We start from the raw sequence: 25560 nt of genomic DNA, 5'->3' as shown, positions 1-25560 counted from the left end.
ACGGTGTAGAATGGACCGAGCGGTCGATACTCGACCGTAATTTGCCACTTAAGTAATTTGCCACTTAACCAGGCCAGTTTGCCAGTTTGTCCCCTCCATAGTGGGTGCTTAAATGACAAACTCTTAGGTTTGCCACACCCATAGGAAGGGGCCTTAGCAATCAAACATGGCTGGGGAGTGATCAAATACTCCAGAAAATAGGTGATTAGACGTCCATCAACAAAAATGAATTTCACTGATTGCGCTATTTAACAAAAGTGCATTTCACTGATTGTGCTCAATAACAGATTGAAGCAGTAAGATTATTTCGAACAAAAATGATTTGTTGAAGGAATCCTCCTTACCAAAATTTTGTTGTACAAAGTAGCGACATAAAAAGCAATGCGCCTTCAAGGTAGTAGCCAAATCAAGCTGTATCTTGTTTAAATAAATAACTGTATAAGAAGCAATTACTACTCCCACTACACGAGACTCCAGGGCTGAATTAGTCAGTCATCTCTACAAGTTATTTTCTTCCTTTATCAAGTTCCCTTGAGCAAGCCACCAACCTTGACAAGCCAAATGAAAAAATTACAAGAATTACACTCTTTACGGTGTTTGCCATCTACCAAAACGTTCATCTTCAATTTGGCCACTTAACTGTTGGAATACCCAGAATATTTCATTCTCCAAAGGATGAGAATGACCTGACACAGTAAATGTGAACCGTACTCTCTATTTCCACCCAACTAACTGCTCGTTCATTTTTCACTCGTCTCCTATTCATAAGTTCCCACACCTTCTCCAGAGATTCCAAAGTGCCAACTGAGGCATACAAATTTGCAAGCAATACAAAAGCGGCAGAGTCTTGAGGCTCCAACTCAAGTAGGTGTTTTACAGCTTTTCTTCCTAATTCTACATTTCTATGGACCTTACATGCTCTAAGGACGGAATTCCAAATTCTAGTGTTGGGCTTACATGGCATCTTCTGCAGCTGAGACTCCATTTCATCAAGTCGTCCAGCACGACCTAAGAGATCAATTAACCATGCGTAGTGGTCTTGGTCGGCAACAATGTCGTAATCCACAGTCATAGCCTCGAAAATCTCGATTCCTACATCCACGAGTCCTGAGTGACTGCATGCATTAAGAAGAACAACCAAGGTAGTTTTATCTGGTTTCACTCCTGCTTTCAACATGTCGAGAAACAAATCAATTGCCTCTTCCCCGATTCCATGCTGTGCTAAAGCTGATATCATTGTATTCCACAACACTGCCTCTTTTTTATTACGAGTAAGATAAAAAACCCTCCTAGCGATATCTAAACACCCGCATTTTGAATGAGAGAGCAAACAACTACTGTATTGGGCACGAAATCCATTTGTATCAAACGAGTGTGGATTTGTTTACCGTAACTAAGTGAAGCAATGCTCGCGCAAGCACAGAGGCTACTACTGAATAGGGCTGCACAAAACCGACTCAACCCACCAATCCAACCCACACCCGCCTGGAATTACCCATAACCGACCCAACTCACCTAGGAGCGGGTCGACTATGGGTCACAACATCAAAACCCATCGTATGGTGGGTCGAATGTGGGTGAGGGGACCCAACCCACCCACCCATGTAAATATTTCTAAGTTAATTCTAACTCTTAGATTACCTATCCTAAATGAACCACAGTCGTTGAAGTAATGATATATAATGCACACTTTTCGAGAGTTGTTGCTGGTCGCTTTATATGATCTTAGGCTTTAGTATTAGTAGGTAATAGTAATGCACTCTTTTATCTTTTGAGCTTTGAACAGTTGAACTCATTTCTTGTTATTGTTAGCTTTATCACTTTGCATGCAGTTTGCAACTTTGCACCTACTTCTTACTTCTCTGGATTTTTATTTTGTAAACACTTTTAAGTAACTTCTTATGATGTTAATTGTATACACTTGACTTGGGGTTAGCTTTTTCATAAAAGCTATTACATCCAATCTGTAAGAGTCTTAGTTATTTGTATACAGGTAAGTTTAACAGTAAAACTGTAAGTCTGTAATTGTAGTGTAATGTTCATTGTATTTTATGGTGGGTAATCCACCATCCACCCGGTCCAACCCACCGTAATGTGGGTCAGATGAAAACCGATCCATTATAATGTTGGGTTGGTTGCGGGTGACAACTTATGTTACCCACCATCAGTGGGTTGGGTGGTGGGTGAGGCCAAACCCAACCCAAACCGACCCATGTGCGGCCCTACTACTGAAAACGAATTGATCTGGTCGAAAACCCCTCAAAGTCATCTATTCAAATAGCTTAAGTGCTTCGTGCCCCTGACCATTCCGAACATAGGCCTCAATCAATACTGTCCACGATACTGGATTCGGCTCAGGCATCTGAGCAAACAATTCCCGAGCTGATTCAAGATCACCAGAGTTAGCATACCCAGAGACCATGGTGGTCCATGCAAGAACATCTTTTTCCATCATGCCATTAAACAATTTGAAGGCGTCTTTAATTAATCCACATTTTGCATAAGCATCAACCGTAGAGCTCGAAAGTACCATGTTTGATAGCAACCCAGCTACCAAAATCTGCGCATGAACCTGCTGAGTAAGACCCACATTTTCCAACTTCACACAAGTAATTAACACTCCAGCAAAACTGAAGTGGTCAAATTCAATCGAAGAACGACGCAAATGACCAAAGTAACTTAAAGCTTTACCATGGAAACCATTCTTTGCAAATGAAATAATCATCGTATTCCAAGACACGACATCCTTTTCTGGCATTCGATCAAACAGCCTCTCTGCTGGTTCAAGCAAACCAAGTTTAGCATAACCAGAAAGCATATTATTCCAAGAATATAAATTTCTAATATACATTTTGTCAAACACTTTACGAGCGCTTTTATAATCGCCACAACAAGAGTACATATGGATCAAATGGTTTGATAACAATGCTGTGGGTCGCTTTCTTCCAGTGCCCAAATAAAGATGAACCCATTTCCCTTCTCTAAGTGATCTAGATTCCGCACAACGTTGGAGAAGAAAAGTAACTGTTTGAGAGTCTAATCTGATGCCTTTTCTTGAGATAAACAGGGGGTTAGTCCTCGAGTGATTTCTGGGGAGTTGAGTGTATTTTAAATCTCAGGAATTTTGAGAGAGTTTGGGGGAGTGTAGGGAGTTTGAGAGAGTTTGGTGTTTTTGAGTTCAGGGAGTTTGGGGGAGTGTAGGGAGTTTGAGAGAGTTTATTAGAGGGAGTTTGGGGGAGTTTGAGAGAGTTCACTCCTAACTCATTCTCTTTTAAGAAACAATAAACCCTCATTTGCAAATAACATTGATCTTTAATCAAAAGAAAAAAATAAATGAAAATGATCATATCTCTGTATCAATAGTATGTTATTTTGTGCAACGAGATAATTTTTTTTCCCTTCAATTTAACGGTCTCCATACAATTCTAACTCCCTTTGTTCACGAACATTTTTCCACATTTTCCTGTTGAAGTTTTTACTAACTGTCCACCGAGAGCGACCAAATGTGTCACGTATTGTGATGGAATTAAAATCTTTTCTCCGAGCTATAGCATTTATTGAATCTTATTTATTTCTAAAATTAGGGTTCTTATTTGGGGTGGTTAAGGGAGTAGTGGTTGGTTACAGGTGGTGATGGTAGTGGTGAGAAAATAGTTTTGACGGTGGTTGCAGAAGTGGTAATGTAATTCAACTCAGGGAAGCGCTAATTGTGAAGACTTCTACATTTTTTTTTGCTGGTGCATCTTACGGGATATGTAGATCTAAACAAATCTATATATCCACACGTTTTCATGGACTCTAGATCACTATCCTAATATTTTCCTAGAAATGTTTCACCGTATCATAATGGCCATCATCTGACAATCATTTCATCATGTTGGGAACAACATTTTTGTTGGTGAGATTTGAGAAATCCGTATGATTTGAAAAGAAAGATTTTGAACCAAATTTGGTTGTGAGACCAAAATACACTAAAATCTCTACTCTTTTGAGAGATTGTTGTGAGACCAAAATACACTAAAAACTCCTTCGAACTCCCCAAAGCAACCAACTCCCTAGTATTGTAGGGTTTTATGACTAACAGGGAGTTCAAGAGCTTTTTTTAAACTCTCCAGCGACTAACAGGTGTTTTCTAGGGAGTTTAGGAGACTCCTCTAAACTCCCCCACGACTAACGGGGATTTGGAGAGACTCCCTCAAACTCCCTCAGGACTAACAGGAGAAAACCCAAATACATTAAAATCTCTCGAACTCTCCCACGACTAACCCCCTGAAAGTCTATGGATTCTACGGCTTGTTTGAGATTGAGTTTGAATTTCCCTTGAGAGGCAAGATCAATTAACCGCTGAACGACACAAAGAGGATGAGTTTTGGGTGAATTTTTCGGATTTAGATTTCGTTTTCAGAATTTGATTTGCAGAAAATCTGATGGGCATTGCAAAAAGGTAAGACTTCTTCACACGTCTTCATCTAGTTTCAGCTGTTAAAAAATTTGCTCCTGTGAAGAATCATGAGCCGGATCGTTTCGGTACCACATCTAGATCTAGTTATACGTCAGTGTATAAGCCGGTCCAACCCAGAAAATCTTTTATTTTTTTCTTTCTTTTTCAAGATTTTGATTGTTCTAATAAACCTGACATGATCGGGGTATACCCCGATTAATTGGGGTATACTCATTTTATTCCTATCCAAACTAGTGTGTTAAGGGGTGTCTAAAAGGTGTTAAAAGACGAAATTTTCCATACTAAAAAACCATGTCGACCAAAACATATTATGAAAAAATAAATCAAAATCTTTCTTCTACACTCTAAATATACATGTGAAATAAAAAAACAAAAAAAAAACAAAGAATCAAAACGAATTAAAAGTCGGCAGGGTATTTTTTGTCGACCTTGCCGACTAAAATAATCGACAGGGTATAAAGTTGAATACCATACCGACTTTTCATCTCTGAAATTAGCAGTTATAGGGTCGGCAAGATATCAATCTCGATACCTTTCCGACTATATTTTAGTCGGCAGGTTATTAGAGTAATACCTTGCCGACTATAGTTTAGCCGGCAGGTTATGAAATTAATACCCTGCCGACTAATCATGCATTTGTAACACCTTTTTCTGTATGTCAAAAATCTTATAGTCGGCAAGGTATTTATTTTTCGACTTTCCCGACTTTTCATACTTTCAGAACTGAAAATGTTGGTTCCTTCTATAATTTTGAGTATAAAATCACCCAGCAGCTCTATAATCCCATATTTATAAGTGTCTGGGTAGTATGATTTAATTTCATTACAAATAGAATTCTCAAAAAAAAAAAAAAAATCTACCCACAACCATGAGTTCAATCTAAAATAAAACATAATTTCAAAATTTTAATCAATTAATTAACTAACTAAATTAATTACCCTAATCACATTTATTAGTGTTAATTAATTAAGGGTAGATTAGACATTTTTGTAAATATATGGTTAAGGGGATTTGTGTTTTACTTCAAAATAACCTTATTTTGTCTCATTTGGTATACCCCAAGTAATTTAGGTATACCCCAATCAAGCCAAGCTAATAAAGAGGGCGGACTGACATTGTTATTCGCATTTTTTTTTCTTTTTCTTTTTTAAGCATGTATTTTTTTAGGTTAAGCTGAAACTATAGGTGGGTATGTTATGCCCATAAAAACTTATAGCTGGGGAAATTACATCGTCCCATATTGTCGCTACCAATCTTAATTTTAACAGTTAAAAATTCGTTGATTTCAAGGATTGATTTTCAAAGTAGTAGCCGAAGGTGTTATATGTCTCGGAATATTCACATTTTTAGTAAAAACGTAGAGATTGGTAAGAGGAACATATCCCAAATATATTAGGTTCAATTTCGTCATCCTTTAGGTTTTATTAAAAAAATTATGTTTAAAGTGTGTTATAGCGTGAGTTGTGTAAAGGAAATACTCTTGTTTTTTGAACATTTGTAAAAGAGATCCGATTCCCTGACTTAAAATTCCTGACTTAATCATGTACTTCATTTCTCCACTATTAGATGCAAGTGTATGGGCATTGAAGACCAAGATATGATTTCATAAAACAAGGGGGTTATTCTCAATTATCCATACACTTACATCTGATGAAAATGTGTCACTTGTCCATCATTCAGGTTTTCTTTTCTTTTCTCAAATTAATCCAACAGTTACAAGCTAATGATTTGAAGAACATCAAGTTTGAATTCATAGTTTAAAGTTGTACTACGAATTTATACGGTATGATATTTATTTTTAGTTACAGAGTGTTATAACATAGCTCGGTTGAACCCACCAAGTGTTGGTACGTCAAGTTTGGTTGTCATATTTGAGTATCAAAACTCATATAGAGTCGCTTGATTATTTACTAGAGTCAACTTCCTTTAGGTTAGAGTAGAAAGTATAACAATGGTGAGACGTAAAAGTATTACTCTGAAGACCTGAAGAAAGTGAAGAAGTAACGAGTGCAATGAAGACATCATCATTCCTCTTGAGGTTAGTAATATTGACATGATCTTGTTTCCATTACTAACGTATCGTTCAAGTTTCTTTATATTGAAAACATAACATGCGAAGTTATATTTATGACACTCTAGTCATTAGACTTGGTCATAGCATTATGATTAAAGTATCAAGGAATTATATTGAATTAACAAGTACAACGCTTATCATTTGAACTTCGTAAATACGACATCAACATAATCCATGTATTTAATTACTTGATTATATGTGGGATATAGGTGTGATTTCGACCCGCTTGGCATGCTCCTACTTTCCGGTACGCCATTTGAAAAACCGGTGTTTCAAAAAATTTAGACCAATTCGATTTTATCAAGAAAATGCTTATCGAATTAGGAATTTGATTACCAATTTGGCCGAAGATTTCATCATTCATAACGATTATTCATCAATTATCCCAAACTTCTTTATAAGCAGAATAACATAATTTTCATTTCCAGTGGTTATCGAATCCATCAAATTGTTGTATGATTTTAGATATCATTGTTGATATTTATTTAAACCAACGAAATGATATGAATCACATTATGCAAGTGACAATTGTCTCCAAGCTATCAGAGTTTTGAAATTGATATTTTGTTGAACAGAAACCTCATCTAAGGATCATATCGTTGCTAGAGCAGTCAGATATACGACACTGTACCAAAAACGTTTTCAGGTATCCATCGAGGTGGTGGGGATTCTAGCCGTCCTGACAACATACGCCATTTTAAATGAATGAGGGATGATCATTCTTAATCTCAAGTAACCGTTCCCAGAATGGTCTTTCTGGTAACTACCAGTGTGGTGGGTTTCCAGTTAAGGTGTGTCCATCGCAGATGGTACATCCACTTTTGGTGGCAGTGCCAATTATATCCCATTAAATGGTATGAACTTCCAACCAGCAACCGTTCCTTTATAAATGATATGAATTGCCACTAAACGGAAACAACTATCTCCAAGTTTCATTTTGTGATATGAATTGGCAACGACATCTAATAATCATCTCTTTATTTCTCATTAGATGATATGAACAACCTCGAAGATGTTGCAATTATCTTTCAAGGTAGTATAAACAACTATTGGGTTTACTGCTATTTCCTCATAACGACCATATAAATTGTTTCGAGAAAGTTACAATCGTATCTGAACTAAATGGTATGAACTTGTAACACCCACACTTTTCGTATGCTGGATGTTCAAAGATGCGTCACTGAATGAGACAAAACTTCATCTCAAGCTTGTGTTTCACGTTTAGGACATGCTGACCCAAAATAGAATCTGCACCACAATGGTGCATCGCGCCAGTGGGAGGCAGGCTAAGTGCGATGTTGTACCACAATGGAGAATCACGCCAGTGAGAGGCTGGCCAAAAGAAATATTGTACTACTAAGATATATAATACTCCATTGGGCACCAGGGCAGAATTGATTATGCACCACTATGGTGCAATTCCCGAAACTCGTTGTCACGTTAGCATATGAACTTGGTACATGTCTGTCCTCTCCTTTTTTTCTAGTTGTAGAAATGTCAATAAGACACATATAAGGTATATCTTGAAACTAACCTTGGATTATTGTGGATGCCCGATGGTTTATCATAGAAGCCCGGTGGTTTATTAAAGAAATTAACCCTGATTTATTATGGAAGCCCGATAGTTTATTATAGAAACCAACCATGGCTTATCGTGGACGCTAAATGGGGCTTATTCTGGAAGCCCGATGGTTTACTATAGAAACAACCTATGGATTATTGTGGAAGCTAAGTCCCAATAGCTTATTGTAAAGACTACCCTAAGATAAATACAAATCTTAAAAATATAGAAATAAATCTCTTATGATAGCTGCAAATCTTAAAGAGATAGATATAGGTATCTTAGGATAACTACAAATATTGGCAAGATAGACATAGATCTTCTAGGATATATACAAACCCTGATAAGATAGATATGGATCTTCCAAAATATACACAAATATTGTGAAGATAAACATAGATTTTCAAGATTTATTGTATATACAAATCTTGACAAGATAAGAATGAATCTTTCATGATATACATAATTTCTACTCATTTTCTCCACAATTCATCTGCTTAAAACTCTCTCTCTGACTTCAGTATCGAAGTGTTTTTATGAGTAACACCGATTTCTATCCACAATTTTTAGAGAATTGAAGCAAAGCCGAAGATTCGATCCTCTTACATGTATCTCAAAGATTGTTAAGGCACTTGATGTTGCACTATCGTTTAGTTTAAGGGTCATTGAAGACTTCAAGTTTTATAGAGAGCCCCGTTATAAACCTGCTAGAAGATAACCCCTGGGAACTTTCAACAAATTTGACCACTATTAGTCCCAAATTAGAAAGTACGTGTGAAGAAAGAGTTATTATAAATATAGAAGATAATGCCTTATAAAAGTTATATATAAATCTACAAGACAATGCCTTTTTAAAAACCATTCCGGCAACTATAGCGAAATATCCCCATATAATTCATGTATCCCCCAATTAATTGTTCTTTTTAAAATCACGACCCTTCAGGTAGATACTCCCTCCTTTTCTAGGAAAGAAAATGATACCTCGCTAAATGGATTGGTAACAAGTGATGTTGGAAAACAATTAATAGAAAATTGATTTTTAAAGTTTTTAAGAGAAGTAATAACTTATTGTTTTCTTTTGTGAATGAAACTTTTTAGTCCCACATCGGGGAGTTCCTCTTTTTAAGTTATATTATTCCATTATATAAACAAATTCTCTACTTTTGTAAAATCTATGGGAAATGGGTTTCTCTATAATTTAAAGAGACCCCCAAGGGAAGATATTTTATATTATTTTATTTAGCGTTCGCGATTTTCCTTAAGGGTTTTTTGGAGTTGTCAAGCTCAAGTTGAGCATCTACAATATATGCTAGTAGTAGGTGTATTAGGGTGTTTTATCCTGGAGATATCCGTTCGGTGAGGACTATAGCATCACTCTTGAGTGTATCCGGGCGCTAATGTCTTAAGGACAGCGTGTTGAACACGTGATTCACTCTGTTTTTCAAAGTCTTGCCTTGTTGCTGTTGTGGAGATATGGGAAGCTCGTACGTTTCGTCAAATCGATCACTTCCATTATAAAGGAGCTAAGTATCAATAACTTTTATCCTGGAGATATCCGTCATGTGAGGGCTATAACAATCACTCTTGATTGTAGCAGGGCGCTAATGTCTTAAGGACAGCGTGTTGAACACGTGATTCACTCTGTTTTTCAAAGTCTTGCCTTGTTGTTGTTGTGGAGATATGGGAAGCTCGTCCGTTTCGTCAAATCGATCACTTCCATTATAAAGTAGCTAAGTATCAATAACTTTTGCTTATTTGATTTTTTTTTTTTTTTTTGCACCCAACAATCTTAAGACATTAGAATTTGTCATTATCATGAATGTTAATTGTGGAGTGAAAAACAAAAAATTAGTTTTTGGTCAGTTGTAGAGTTTCAAATGTTTCTCATAAACTAGAAGGAATTTCGATGAACCCTTTTGATATAATGTAATACCCACACAACATTTCATAATTTTTGGAGTTGTAAAAGTATTTTTTTGAAATTTTACTAAACAGAGAAACATTTCTGAAAAATTCTGACGAGCAGAAATTTGTTGTTGACTAAACTATAGTTTTAAAGGGGTCACCATGAGTTTTTTTTTTTTGAAATGGTGATTCAAATGAAGTTTGTGGATCTAGACGTTATCTTCAAAACTCATATTTTATTTTCCGATTTGGAACTAAGGTTTGTGAGTTGTGGTGTATTAGGTGATTGGGAATTATTGTGTCTGTGGTTAGAGTATAAATGAAGATTGTGACATGAATTTGAAAAGGAACATGGATACTAGGCGCATGTGTATGAAGACAAGTCTTCTAAAAATGATAAAGGTAAGAACATCAAACACAAATCTAAGTGTAGTCTTCATAAGAAAGGTGATTTTTATGTAGAAGTGATGCGTGTCGTAACCACAACAAATTAATTAATATTTTCCCACCTAATTAACAAGTAATATAGTGTAGTCAAGTTCGTTCCCACGAGGAGCAAGAGGTTTTAGTTGTTTAGTTGTCACAAAGGGGTGGTGGGGGGGTGCGGGTGGGGGTGGGGGGGGTGGGGGGGTGGGGTTATAAAGCAAAAGAAAATAAACAAAGCAATTCAAAGATAAAGTTGAAATCAATAAGAGAGATTAGATCAGTGAATCCTCCTTCGTTGCAAAACAATGATTCAAGTTATGTTTTTCATCCACATGTTATTAGTCACAGATTATCACCAACCGTAGGATAGCAGGTTCGCTTAGCTAACCTCAAAACTCCTTATTTCACTGAGTAACAGGTCCGCTTAGTTATCAGATTATATTCAAAAGAACCACCTTGAGGTTCGCTTACAAGATGTAATTCCCCGAATGCATTAAAATTTATGAATTTATGTTTAGAACTAGTAGTTAAACTCGGTTCGCTTGGTCCACTTTCTAGCGTTGTTTTCACACACAATTTCTCCACGGAATCCCTCCGCAAGGTCTCGTGTTTTCTACTTGTGTAAAGAGTCAAGAAACGATTACTTATATCCTAACTTTCACTAGCTTTAGATCAATTAACAAATCAATTTAGTATGCATCCTAAACGACCTATCAATCAACCACGAATGTTTAAACATTCCTATTAGTAAAAACAAACGATAATAATGTGAAAACTTCAAAGTAGATTTAAAACAAAACTCAAAACATGTCAAGAACTAGGAATTCATCCTCAATCAATAAAATTAGCTACACACGCTAAGGAGTTCACACAAAGAATAAAGAAAAGAGAAGTGTTGTCTGTGTAGAGGTGTAGAAGTATGTAGAAAAGTAGAGAACTTCTCTAGCTATAGGCTTCAATGCTCTCCAAATCTTCCAAGGAATAGAATCCCTTTCCCTTTGTAACTCAACTTCCAAATCCAAGTCTTTCTCAAATCTTCCATCTTCTCTTTCCAAATCCAAGCCCAATTCTTCAAACCCATGAGTCTAGAATACTCTTCACAACATTCTGCACATTTTGGTTGCCGGAAATATCCTTAAGTTCACCGGAATCCGGCCGGAAACTCACATGAAATGTCACTGTCGGCAACCTGAAATGCTTCTCCGCAGACGGAATATTCTGTCACGGCTCTGTTAAAGTTAACAGTTAGACTGGCAGTCTCTAACGGTCAATGGGGTCAAGGGAGGAGAGAGTGAGCTTTCTAGTCAGCATCTTACTCGGCTAACTGGTCTTACTCAGCTGAGTTGGATCGCTGGCATCACTGAGTTGAATCGTCAGGGTAGAAAATCCGACAGAGTTTCCTCTATTTCAGGTGTATTTCCAGGTCAATTTCAGGCCTATTGTTTTTGGTCTTCTCCTGTTAAGAAATCTTGCATACATCTATTATAACTTCATTTGCAGTAATAACCTTCATCAACAGTAGCCTTAGACCACCATCATTCACCTGCACTCATCCACCATGTACATCAAACCTTACACCTTGTCTTCACCTATCTCCATTCCATATCTCACTGTAATTTTTGAATTCATCAATTCCATCATAATCTTCAATGCAAGTAACCACAAAAACCTAACCTATGGCTTTGCCTTTTAATAACAGCAACACAAAATCAACTTCTCTGCAAAACTCTAACTTCAATTTCTGCCATTAAACAACAATTTCTTGTTCTTCAAACAGATTCTTCCATCTTCGATTTCTATAAATCTCAGATCCCCTTTCTTGATTGAAACCCATTAACTGCATCATCAATTCAGTCTCTCAATTTCACCTCTTTCTCGCGGAATCAATTCAAAGCTATCTGTATTTCATGTTCTAACAACAGAACCATCAAACCCATTCTCGATTCCACTATAGCCATCAAAACCTAGTTTCCTGATTTCAAATCAAACCCAACCTTCCTTGGTTCATCAATCTTCTACTGCAATTCGAATTCATTAAGCATCACCATTTTCTGTAGCTCTGAATTTCATCATCTTCAACCATTTTCTTTTCGGTTTCTCTCTGGATCTGAATCCACCATGGTTGTGCCTCTGTTTCTCTCGTTCTCAATTTCAGGTGCAGGCGATTGAATGAGAGGCTCACGAGATTTTAGGATTAGGGTATAGTAGGTTGGTTTGGGATAAGAACCACCCCATACTGGGTGCCTATAACATATGGTCACCCCTTAACTTTAGCCAGTTGTCTTTAATCATTCTCCAAAGGATAGTCGCCCCTTAACCTTATCCAGGATCCCAATAGTGCTCGCTTGTGAAATGACCTTTTTATCATTTTGCTCAAATTGGGCGGTTTCTTCTTCTTTTCATCCGTGTGACTCCAGAGTACCTATAGAACTCAAAACACGCGTAAAATACATAATTTACAAGAAAAATAACATAGAAAGCATAACCAATAGATATTAAATACGGTGTATTATACACCCTATCAAATTCCCCACACTTAGACTTTGTTATTCCTCGAGCAAATCAAACTAAAATCCACTCCAATTTCAAAGCTTTCCAGCGTGGCAAGCATCCAAAGAGATATGAAGACATAGAGTTTCTGCATGCTAGTAATAAGAAGTTAGAAATACTAAAGAACATATTCTCATTCTTAAATGTTGAGTGAGAAATAACCACACCATAATGAGAGAACGCATGTTTGAGAGGCGATAAATAAGCATTTCGCCTCGACTCCTGCCTCACCAAAAAGGATTTTCTGATAATTGCACTCAATAAGACGACTTTTTTATGGGTCTCACATGTCTGCAGGTAGGAATGAAGAGAGAATTCCTGCAACACGTTGAATGTTGGGAAGGACAACTTCCGAAATATTTAAAAAACCCACATCTTTTAATATTTTGAAAAACCATTTTTCTGACGATCTCTAGGAAAATAAATCAACTACTATTATCGAGGATGAGATTACTTACGCACCTTCACATCCGATTGCAATGATGATAACACCACTCCACGGCATCCAATAGAAACGCATTCCACTCCTCGTCTTCATCTTCTTGGTCTTGGTCTTCGGCTTCAACTATGATGATAAACACTTGAACTTCGTAATTCCTTAACAATTTGTAATTCTCTTCCTCAAAATCCTTGTCGCTTGAAAATTCTTAATATATTTTTCCTTCCCCACGTATTATTGAATAAAAAATAAAAACATTGATACATTTTTCTCTTGTAGTTTTTTTTTTTTTTTTTTTTTTTGTTAAAGAGAAATAAAATACAAAACAAAGTGACAATAAAACAAACCATGGCCGTGGGAAAAGTATTTTACCGCTTGATTCTTCACAACTTGTATCGTCTCGAAATCATAAACTTCATTAATCCTCACCTTTTGCTTTTCTTTGCTCTTGTAAATAAGTCTTCAACTTGGATACAAAATTACGCTCCTTATATGTAAGTCTTCAACATGTATATATAAAAATCCGCTCATTATATGTTGCTTTACTTGGATATGAAATTTACTCTTTTCTTGTTCTATTGCTTGTAAACCTTGAACGTTTTCAACTTTCCTGGTAGATTTTGATGTCGCTCCCTTGTTGATGATGATGGTGTTTCTATGGATCCGTTGTTGTCGAGAGAGAGAATGGTGCTAACTGCAAATCGAACTACAAGAAGGAGGCTTTCATCTATAGACGTCATCCTCATGATTGACAAAATTAGCACTCAATAGATCAAAAAGTAGTGCTTCTATTGGTGGGAGGTTGGGTAGCTCACCATTCTACCCGGAATTAACGTACGGTGACACACACTCAAAAGAAAGCTCTTTAGTTATTTATAAAGAAATCTGGTCGGTGCCTCGCATGATATAAATAGGGTAGTCTCCACTAATGATTGATCAGCAACTCTAATAATGCATGTCTCCCTGCTCCTAATCTGCATCACCGGCATGATTAAATCCATTATTTAACACTCTAACAAGCAAGAAATCCGAACGTAGTTCCCTAACACTTCCAAGTTCAGTTATGTCGGTCAGAATTCTCTATGTAAACATACCTAGAAGTATGCTAGTGACTCTAAAATCTCTAAAAGTTGGAGGTTTTATGCAATTTTTTTTAAATATGCTTAACCACTCCCCCATACTTAAACCTTACATTGTCCTCAATGTAATTGAATCGTCCAAGTAAAGTCAAGGTGGGAAATCCTAGTATGATATGGAACAAGAAAAATAAATAAACAACAAAAAGAAAATAAAAAGTAAAAGGATAAGAAATACAAAACCTATGGGTTGCCTCCCATTAAGCGCTTGTTTTAAAGTCGACGACCCGACTTAGCTTTTTGTAAGATTCATTCCCCATATACTAACAATCTGAAAATTTGGGGATCCACCCATGGTACCTGTTTTGCAAACAACAACTCCATACAAATGTTAGCACAAGAAAATAATAATAATGTTATCGCTCGATAGAAATTTACCCCACACTTAGTCTTGTCCACACTTGGAAGTGTATAAAGAACATAAAATTTGGGAACTTCCATGTATTTCTCTCGGAAAACCTGCATAGTGTTAGAATCAAGTGTTTCCAATGGTGGATATCTAGAAACAAAATCATTCAAAAATACTTTCGAAGCACATACATTCAAACCAATAAGAGGTAGAGGAGAAGAATCAATATGCAAAGGGTTAGACAAACCTCGCACAATTTCTTGCATTACGGAATCCTCTTCATCATTAAAGAAGTCAAGTGAATTATTTACCTCTTGTATATCATGGTCATCTATCAAACCTTGCAACCATTCTTCGTCGTTTTCTACCTTAACCAAAGTCTCGGCATCATTATCTTCATTAAAATCTTTTGCAAGCTCAATTGGGTCTTCCACAATATCATTCAATTCGGTTTCATTCTCGAGCATCTCCTCTTCAACATCCTCGTCATCGGAATCGTGCCATTCTTCTCTCATAAAATCTTCTTCGGTATAGATGGTAAGATCTTCTTGTGAGGGTGTTACACCATTTATAACAATAGGTAAGTCACACCCAATCTCCTCCTTTTGAATAGGTGAGGGATCGTTATTATGATCCGGAGTTGGAATAACTTTATCCTTGTTACAATAATTTTCATAAGGTTCAAAATCATCATCGTAACCCATATAATAACGTTTTTCACGCTCCATTCTTAAAGCTCTTTTAGCTTCAAGAATTGCTTCATCCGATGCTAGGCCTTCATCGATCAATAGATAGAACCTTCTCTCAAGTTCCCTCAAACTAGATTGCCTTACACCAAGGAGATCACACATAGATTTAGAAGCATAACTATCCTCTCCTCCTAGTGATTGTTCACTTACATACCCGTCATAAGGTTGTTGATATGTATGAGAATATCCATAAAGTCTATATCCTAAGGATGGTTGGAAGTTGCAATAATGTTGAGGTTGAAAACCGTATGGATTGTTGTAATATGCTTGCTCTTGTCCACCATACATGGAAAACTGGTACCTGAAATAAGATTCTCAAAAAAAAAAAAAAAACTAAGTTAGATACGATATAGAATCCAACAAAGCAAGAATAAAGCAAAAAGAAAAATAAAAACAACTAAAATCGTCCGCTGCTCCCCGGCAGCGGCGCCAAATATTGATGCATGTCGTAACCACAACAAATTAATTAATATTTTTCTACCTAATTAACAAGTAATATAGTGTAGACAAGTTCGGTCCCACGAGGAGCAAGAGGTTTTAGTTGTTTAGTTGTCACAAAAGGGGGGGGGGGGGGGGTTTATAAAGCAAAAGAAAATAAACAAAGCAATTCAAAGATAAATTTGAAATCAATAAGAGAGATTAGATCAAGGAATCCTTCTTCGTTGCAAAACAATGATTCAAGTCATGTTTTTCATCCACATGTTATTAGTCACAGATTATCACCAACCGTAGGATAGCAGGTTCGCTTAGCTAACCTCAAAACTCCTTATTTCATTGAGTAACATGTCCGCTTAGTTATCAGATTCTATTCAAAAAAACCACCTTGAGGTTCGCTTACAAGATGTAATTCCCCGAACGCATTAAAATTTATGAATTTAGGTTTAGTACTAGTAATTAAACTCGGTTCGCTTGGTCCTTTTCTAGCGTTGTTTTCACACAAAATTGCTCCACGGAATCCCTCCGCAAGGTCTCGTGTTTGCTACTTGTGTAAAGAGTCAAGAAACGATTACTTATCCCCTAACTTTCACTAGATTTAGATCAATTAACAAATCAATTTAGTATGCATCCTAAATGACCTATCAATCAACCACGAATGTTTAAACATTCCTATTAGTAAAAACAAACGATAATAATGTGAAAACTTCAAAGTAGATTTAAAACAAAACTCAAAACATGTCAAGAACTAGGAATTCATCCTCAATCAATAAAATTAGCTACACATGCTAAGGAGTTCACACAAAGAATAAAGAAAAGAGAAGTGTTGTGTGTGTAGAGGTGTGGAAATATGTAGAAAAGTAGAGAACTTCTCTATTTATAGGCTTCAATGCTCTCCAAATCTTCCAAGGAATAGAATCCATTTCCCTTTGTAACTCAACTTCCAAATCCAAGTCTTTCTCAAATCTTCCATCTTCTCTTTCCAAATCCAAGCCCAATTCTTCAAACCCATGAGTCTAGAATACTCTTCACAACATTCTGCACATTTTGGTCGCCGGAAATATCCTTAAATTCACCGGAATCCGGCCGGGAACTCACCTGAAATGTCACTGCCGACAACATGAGATGCTTCTCCGTATACGGAATATTCTGTCACAGCTCTGTTAAAGTTAACAGTTAGACTAGCAGTCTCTAATCAGCATCTTACTTGGCTAACTGGTCTTACTCAGCTGAGTTGGATCGCTGGCATCACTGAGTTGACTCGTCAGGGTAGAAAATCCGACATATTTTCCTCTGTTTCAGGTGTATTTCCAGGTCAATTTCAGGCCTATTATTTTTGGTCTTCTCCTGTTAAGAAACCTAGCATACATCTATTGTAACTTCATTTGCAGTAACAACCTTCATCAACAGCAGCCTTAGGCCACAATCATTCACCTGCACTCATCCACCATGTACATCTAATCAATAGCTTCAATCCATTTAGCAACAGAGCTTCAACAACATCAACATTACTATCTATTACTTCTTCCCTTGTTATCTCAGCTCAACTCACTGCAGACACCAACACAAAACCCATCTTCCTGTAGAACTTGATTTCAATTCCATCCAAAATTGCATATCGATAATAGCCTTGTTCTTTTTCGTCAATAGCAACAGGTCTTCATATCTTTGTCCATTCTTTGTGTCAGCCAATCCTTGAATTCAGACTAAACCCTATTGCAGAACCACCATGTCTGAGCATCAAACCTTACACCTCGTCTTCACCCTTCTCCATTTCATATCTCACTGTAATTTTTGAATTCATCAATTCCATCATAATATTCAATTCCAGTAACCACAAACCCTAATCTGTGGCTTTGCCTCTCAACAACAGCAACACAAAATCAACTTCTCTGCAAAACCCTAACTTCAATTTCTGCCATTAACCCATCACAACAATTTCTTGTTCTTCAAACAGATTCTTCCATCTTCGATTTCTATAAATCTCAGATCCCTTTTCTTGATTCAAACCCATTAACATCATCATCAATTCAGTCTCTCAATTTCACCTCTTTCTCGCGGAATCAATTCAAACCCATCTGTATTTCATGTTCCACCAACAACACCATCAAACCCATTCTCGATTCCACTACAGCCATCAAAACCTAGTTTCCTGATTTCAAATCAAACCCAACCTTCCTTGGTTCATCAATCTTCTACTGCAATTCGACTTCATTAAGCATCACCATTTTCTGTAGCTCTGAATTTCATCACCTTCAACCATCTTCTTTTAAGTTTCTCTCTGTATCTGAATCCACCATGGTTGTGCCTCCGTTTCTCTCGTTCTCAATTTCAGGTGCAGGCGATTGAATGAGAGGCTCACGAAATTTTAGGATTAGGGTATAATAGGTTGGTTTGGGATAAGAACCACCCCATACTGGGTGCCTATAACATATGGTCACCCCTTAACTTTAGCCAGTTGTCTTTAGTCATTCTCCAAAGGATAGTCTCCCTTTAACCTTAGCCAGGCTCCTAATAGTACTTGCTTGTGAAATGACCTTTTTATCATTTTGCTCAAATTGGGAGGTTTCTTCTTCTTTTCATCCGTGTGACTCCAGAGTACCTATAGAACTCAAAACACGCGTAAAATACATAATTTACAAGAAAAATAACAAAGAAAGCATAACGAATAGATATTAAATACGATGTATTATACACCCTATCAAGGTTGTCATTCCTCTTCCTAAGAGAACTAGATAGAAACCAAAAATGTTAGTTTTGTCTTCATATAGGGTATGCTAAGTACACTTCTGTATATAGATTTTTGGTTGTGTGTTCTGTTTTTTCAGACTTCGTTGTGAATATCATTACAAAATTTAGGGATGCTGAGTTCTTTGAACATGTTTATTCTTAAACATGTACCTCATTGGAGATGTGTTGTTGATCCTCTAGATTTATTTTAAAATAGTCAGAACTTATCTTAAAGGAAGATGAAATTGAGGTTGATTCTAAGATAAGTAAAACAATTAGACTTGAGACTTCTTATGAAGCCAACTTCATAACATGCCTAGCTTAGTCTGATCCCCAGACTTGTAAAGAATCCTTGACATCTACTGAAACCCCATTCTGGTAAGAAGCTTCATTTAGTGAAACAGACTCAACCCGTAGGAACCAGACTTGGGAGCTTGCTATAGTTTGCCTTTAGGGAGTAAGACCATGGGATGTAAATGAGTCTTTAAGAGGAAACATTAGGTAGATGGAACTGTGGAAAAATATTAGGCTAAGTTGGTAGCTAAAGGCTATAATCTAAAATAAGGTGTAGATTTTCTTGATTCTTATTCACTTGTGACGAGAATTACTTCTCTTGAGATGCTAATTGATATTGCTGCCATAAAAAACTTGGAGATATATCATATAGATGTTAAGACAGCTTTCTAAAATTGTGAATTAGATAAAAAAAATTTTACATAGACCAACCTGAGGACTTTGTAGTGAAAGGTTATGAAGGAAAAGTTTGTAAGTTGAAAAAATATTTGTATGGTTTTCAAATAAACACGTAAACAGTGACATGGAAAATTTGATCATGTGATAATGTGTAGTGGATTTAAGTTAATGAATCTGACAAGTATAGTTACAAGTAACTTGTTAAGGATGCCTATGTGATTGTATGCTTGTATGTTGATGATATGCTTATACTTGATACAAAGATATATGTGATTAATTCCACTAAAAGCATGCACTGAACGAGAACGTTGACTTGAAATACTTAGGCCCTTTTGATGTAATCTTAGGGATGAGGATTAGAAGATAATCAAACATTTATAGCCTTAGTCATTCTCATTATGTTGAATTTGTACTTAAAAGATACAATCAGTCTGATTGTAAGCCCGCATGTATTCCATACCATTATTCTTGTAGACTCGAGAAAAATAAGGATAATGGAGTATCTTAACTTGAATACTCAAGAGTTATAAGATGTTTGCTGAATTTAATGAGCTGTAAGAGTCCATACATTGCCTATATTGTGAGTAAGTTAAGTAGATATACTTGTAGTCCAGAAAAAGAGCATTGGGATGCACTTAGTAGAGTATTATGGTACCTAAAATACTCTATTACCTTTTGTTTGATTTATGAAAGGTATCTTGTTGTCCTTGAGGGACTTTGTGATGCAAACTGGATAGTTGACTCAGATAAGTTCAAGTCTACGAGTGGCTATGTTTTCACTCTAGCAGGAGGGGTTTTTTTTTGGAAGATTTTCAAACATACATATATTGCTCAATTCATCATGGAATATGAGAGTATTGCGTTAGATAAAGCACGAGAGGGGGCCGACTGCCTAAGATGTTTTTTAGAAGACATTCCTCTCTGGCATAGGCCTGTGCCATCTATATCTATACATTGTGTTAGCCAAGCTATAATAGATAAATCTAAAAATAACTAATCTCAATCGGCATTATTTCCATTGATTGGATAAAGTCCAAGGAGAATATCAGACAATCTTTGACTAAAGGTTTTGTACAAAGAGATAGTTAAAAATGCATCGAGGGGGTGGGGCTTAAGCTCATAAATTAAATTTTCCATGAAGGATACGCAACCTTGATGACTGGAGATCCCAAGATCAAGGTTTCAAATGAGACAACTAATTTGTGGTGGTTAAAGGTAAACACTATCAGAGAATTTCATTCTCTGTCCCTTCCCTATGGTGTAGACGTGATAGTGTGACTGCATGTGAAGGATAACTTTTAAGAAGTCTTGATAAGTTATATAGTTTCAGTTTAAGATTGAAGTGGGGTGTAGTAGTAACACACTTTATGAAACTCACATATCTGAATGAGGAAGTGGGGCCGCTTCCTATGAGAATATGAGCTTTGATTCTCTAGAGCATTATGAGAAATATGATATGTCCAGGCCAAATTGGACAAAACAGCACGAGCTTGGCAGCAACCTTGGAGATATCATCCGTGGTTGTTATTGCGAATTACATCAAACGCTGGAAGTTCAAGACATCGCGTTCACTGTCTCTAGCAAGTAGTTCTGGTAATATATCACTATGCAAATATTCAAGACCTCATGGACACCTCTTCCTAAAATAGTATTTCCTACGTTTTGTATGTGATTTTCATTTTGATGGTTTTGGTATTACTGAAACTTAGGACCTAAGGGTCACTAAGGGTTCACTAGTTCATGCTTTTTCATTTTGGTGAAAGAAACCTTTAGTCTCACCTGTGAGAAACTAAAGATGAAATCTCTCTACACTATTATGATTTATGCAATCCATAGTATGACCCTGGGGTCAACACACTTTTGTGTGAGAGAGAGGACGTAAAAATGACTAGTATGATTTCAACACACAGGCGGTCCGTATGTCTTTTCGGTTAGGCAGGATCGTGAGGTTGGATTGTTGATTTACCAAGATCTATCTGTGCTTTTCATGTTTAATTGAGGTTTTCATTCATGTGGGGGATTGTTGGAAAACAATTCATAGAAAATTGATTTTTAAAGTTTTTAAGAAAAATAATAACTTATTGTTTTCTTTTGTGAATGAAACTTTTTAGTCCCACATCGGGGAGTTCCTCTTTTTAAGTTGTATTATTCCATTATAAAACAAATTCTCTACTTTTGTAAAATCTATGGGAAAGGGGTTTCTTTATAATTTAGAGAGACCCCCAAGGGAAGATATTTTATATTGTTTTCTTTAGCGTTCGCGATTTTCCTTAAGGGTTTTTCGAAGTTACCAAACTCAAGTTGAGCATCTACTATATATGCTAGTAGTAGGTGTATTAGGGTATTTTATCCTGGAAATATCCGTCCGGTGAGGGCTATAACATCATTCTTGAGTGTAGCCGGGCATTAATGTCTTAAGGACAACGTATTGAACACGTGATTCAATCTGTTTTTTAAAGTCTTGCCTTGTTACTGTTACGGAGATATGGGAAGCCGGTCCGTTTCGTCAAATCGATCACTTCCATTATAAATGAGCTAAGTATCAATAACTTTTGCTTATTTGATTTTTTTTTATTGCACCCAACAAGTGATCCTTCAAGTAGATAACAAAGTAGATATAACAAGACATTTTATTAGAACGTTTTTTTGGGGACCATCCTTTTTTGGGGGGACCATTGTTTTATTTTGGGTAAGACATTAGAAGTAAATCTAGGTCACCCCTTATCTAAATATTTATATTAATACCAAAAATTACCCATTTCAATTAAGTTAGTTGTATCATTAGGTTAACATAATTAGTGATTAGTGCAAGATTAAATCAAAAAAAAAATTAAACTAAATAATCAAAAAGAAAATAGTTGTATCATTAGGTTAACTAAAATTACCCCTTAACATAATTAACTAGTTCGGTTGGGAAATGGTTTTTGCGACGTAACTGAACTGATGTTCGGTTGGGAAATATTTTACGAAATGATCGAACTAAAGTTCAGTTGAGAAATGTTTTTTGCAACTAACCGAACTTAGGTTCGGTTGGGAAATGTTTTTTGCGACATAACCGAACTATTAGGGTGCGGTTAGGAAATGTTTTTTGCAACGTAACCAAACTGATGTTCTGTTGGGAAATATTTTGCGAAATGACCGAACTAAAGTTCGGTTGGGAAATGGTTTTTGCAACTAACCGAACTATTAGGGTTCGGTTGGGAAATGTTTTTTGCAACTAACCGAACCATTAAGGTTCGATTGGGAAATGTTTTTTGCGATGTAACCGAACTAAGGTTCGGTTAGGAATTATTTTTGCGAAATAGCAAAACTGTTCTTCATGTTCATCATTTCTATTAGGTTCGGTTAGTTCGATAAAGTTTTTCACATAATTCCTAGCCGAACTTCTCTCTGCAACTTCCATTTTCAACTCATTTTGATGGTTAATACTCATTTTTCAATCGAACGAGGAACGTCAAGGAAAGAGAGAAGAAGAAGAGAATAATTTTTTTTTCAAAACTAAAAAATTTCGATTCCCCTCTGTTTTTGTTTTTGATTTTGGTTAATAGATTCACTTAGATTAGATACATATGATTTGATTTATATAGTTATTAGGTTAGTTTTGATTTAAATTAAAATAAAGGGTAAATGTGTATTTACCTAATTTTAGGACATCCCTTATAAGTATAGGGAGGTTGGCTTAATAAGCCCATGGACCCAAAAAAACCATGGTACCCTAAAAAATAGTTCTTTTATTATGTGAGAATTGCGTGTGCTGCATAAGCCTGGTTACGACAGTATGGGCACTCCCATTTGTTACCAATATGATCCCTAAGTTTAAAACTAAAACCCAAACTTAAATTACTATCTTTTTGGATCGGTTCTTTCACTTTAAAACCCAATTAGACAACTTCGATGTACATCGAGCTCTGATTTACTGAAAACATGTCCACCATCCTTAGAGCAGTCTGTATAGCCTGTAGACGTCATTTTTTTTACTTATCTGGCACCTAAAGTGTTCGATTAAATTCTGAAGCCAAATGTTATCTCACATAACACATTAATCAAGAAGGCTGTTATGAAGTTCTTCTTAATCAAGAATCGACGAGGTCACTGTTGGTGCAATACTTACAGCACCTACACAATTAGGTAATTGGTTCGAGAGTGTGGGGTTGGGTTTGTTTCCTGCACGAGAAGGCTTCGAGGGGGCGGAACTACAGCCAGGCTTGTTCTGGCTTGAACCACCCCCAAAACCCCAAATAACCATTTATTTCACTACTTATTTCGGTTGAGGTGTTGAATTAGGTCTAAACTAACACGTTTGAGCCAGGTGTCTACAAATGGTCCAGCCACAAATTCATCCCTACACCAAATTTCCAGTTCCGCCACTCGAGTGATATATATTCATAGTGTGGCAGCATTACTTTTTTTTTGACTCAAAAAGGGCAATATATTAAGAGAAAAATCAACTCACCACTAAGACAGTGGTAAAATGATTGAGAGAACAAAAGAAAACTCAATTATAGTAGAGTTTTCGAAAAAATAAAAACAACAACCAACTATCGCATTACCGCATCCCAGTTATTTAAAACAATGTCGAAAGAGAATCCTTGAAAAATATCTGTGCATGTACACCAATTGTACACATAATCCTTTACAATGTCAATAATAGTGTCCAGATCTTTGTATTTCCTATTAAACAAACTGGATTTCTCTCGATCCAAATCGCCCACCAAATTGCAAAGAGAAAAATATCCCAAATTCCCTTCCTTATAGTGTGGAACTATTTATCTTCTTTTTCCTCCATTCTCAGATTGTGTTTCTAACTGAAGCTTGAAAACCCCAACTAAGATTATAAAAGTTCAGAAAACAATACCAAACCAATCTGGTAGTTTCACAATGTAAGAAAATATGAGGGTTTGATTCTGCATCCTTCTTGCACAACAAACAAGCATTGACCATTATAGTGTTCCTGTATGAGTCTAAAGTAGGTGCTGCTTCATAACAAAGAGTCCATACAAAAAAGCTGACTTTCTGTGGGATTCTCGGGTTCCATACGCACTTATATGGGAAAAACTAGCAAACCATCATCTTCTAACGTCTTATAACATGAAGCCATAGAGAAACCTTTATTACCTGCCAGCCAAATCCTTTGGTCACTACCACTGTTGCTGTTAATAAACGGAATCAGATTCAAGAGATGTGCCACATCTTCAATTTCCTGATCATTCAGCATTCTACTAAAGGCAAAGTTCCAACTGTAATCACTAGACATCATTAACATTTCCTAAATAGTTGCTTCCTTAATCCTACTAAGTTTGAATAATGTAGGAAACAAAGACATTGGCGCGTGACCATTTAACCAGTTATCCCTCCAGAATAAGACCTTGTCTCCGTTATTAACCTTAAGAGCAGAATTTTGAATCACAATTGAATTTCTTTTTAAAATACCTGCCCATAAGATTTTCCCCACTGGCTTACCGGAAGATGAAGGATACAAAGCTTTTGGATTTACTGCAAACTTGTGATTGACTACTTTTCTCTATAAAGCTTTTTCTTCATTCCATACTTCCATATCCACTTTTCATATAAAGATCTATTCATCAACCTTAGCTTCTTAACTCCCACTCCTCCTCTTTCTTTAGAAAATGAAATCCTACTCCAGCCCACCCATCCCTTCTTTGGCTTGTTGTTATAAGTACCCAATAGAAACTGTCGCACAATCTTTTCCATCAGTTTTTCTACAGAAACAGGTAATTGAAACAAAGATAAATAATAGACGGGTAAACTAGATAACACGTGTTTGATTAACATCAGTCTACCTCCCTTGGTTAAATATCTTCTTTGCCAAATGCTCAATTTCTTCTGGAACTTCTGTAAAATGATATCCCAAACTCCAACTTCTTTTGACTTATGACCAAGTGGAATTCCTAGATACTTCATCGGAAAGGAAGTCATAGGGCAACCAAACAATAATGCACATTCAGCTGTATTCAGAGCATTTTCTACTGCAGCAACAACACTCTTCTTAAAATTTACTTTCAGTCCAGAAATCAGTTCAAACGCCAATAA

At 36.3% G+C, this 25560-nt stretch overlaps 1 pseudogene; it reads right to left on the bottom strand.

Annotated features, from left to right (window-relative positions):
* Positions 1-588: 588 nt before the first annotated feature.
* On the bottom strand, positions 589-24763 carry LOC113330494 (annotated as a pseudogene).
* Between the last annotated feature and the right edge of the window lie 797 nt (positions 24764-25560).

The sequence above is a fragment of the Papaver somniferum genome, unplaced genomic scaffold, assembly GCF_003573695.1.
Source record: "Papaver somniferum cultivar HN1 unplaced genomic scaffold, ASM357369v1 unplaced-scaffold_118, whole genome shotgun sequence".
NCBI classification, from domain to species: domain Eukaryota; kingdom Viridiplantae; phylum Streptophyta; class Magnoliopsida; order Ranunculales; family Papaveraceae; genus Papaver; species Papaver somniferum.
This window is presented reverse-complemented; position numbering and strand designations above follow the sequence as displayed.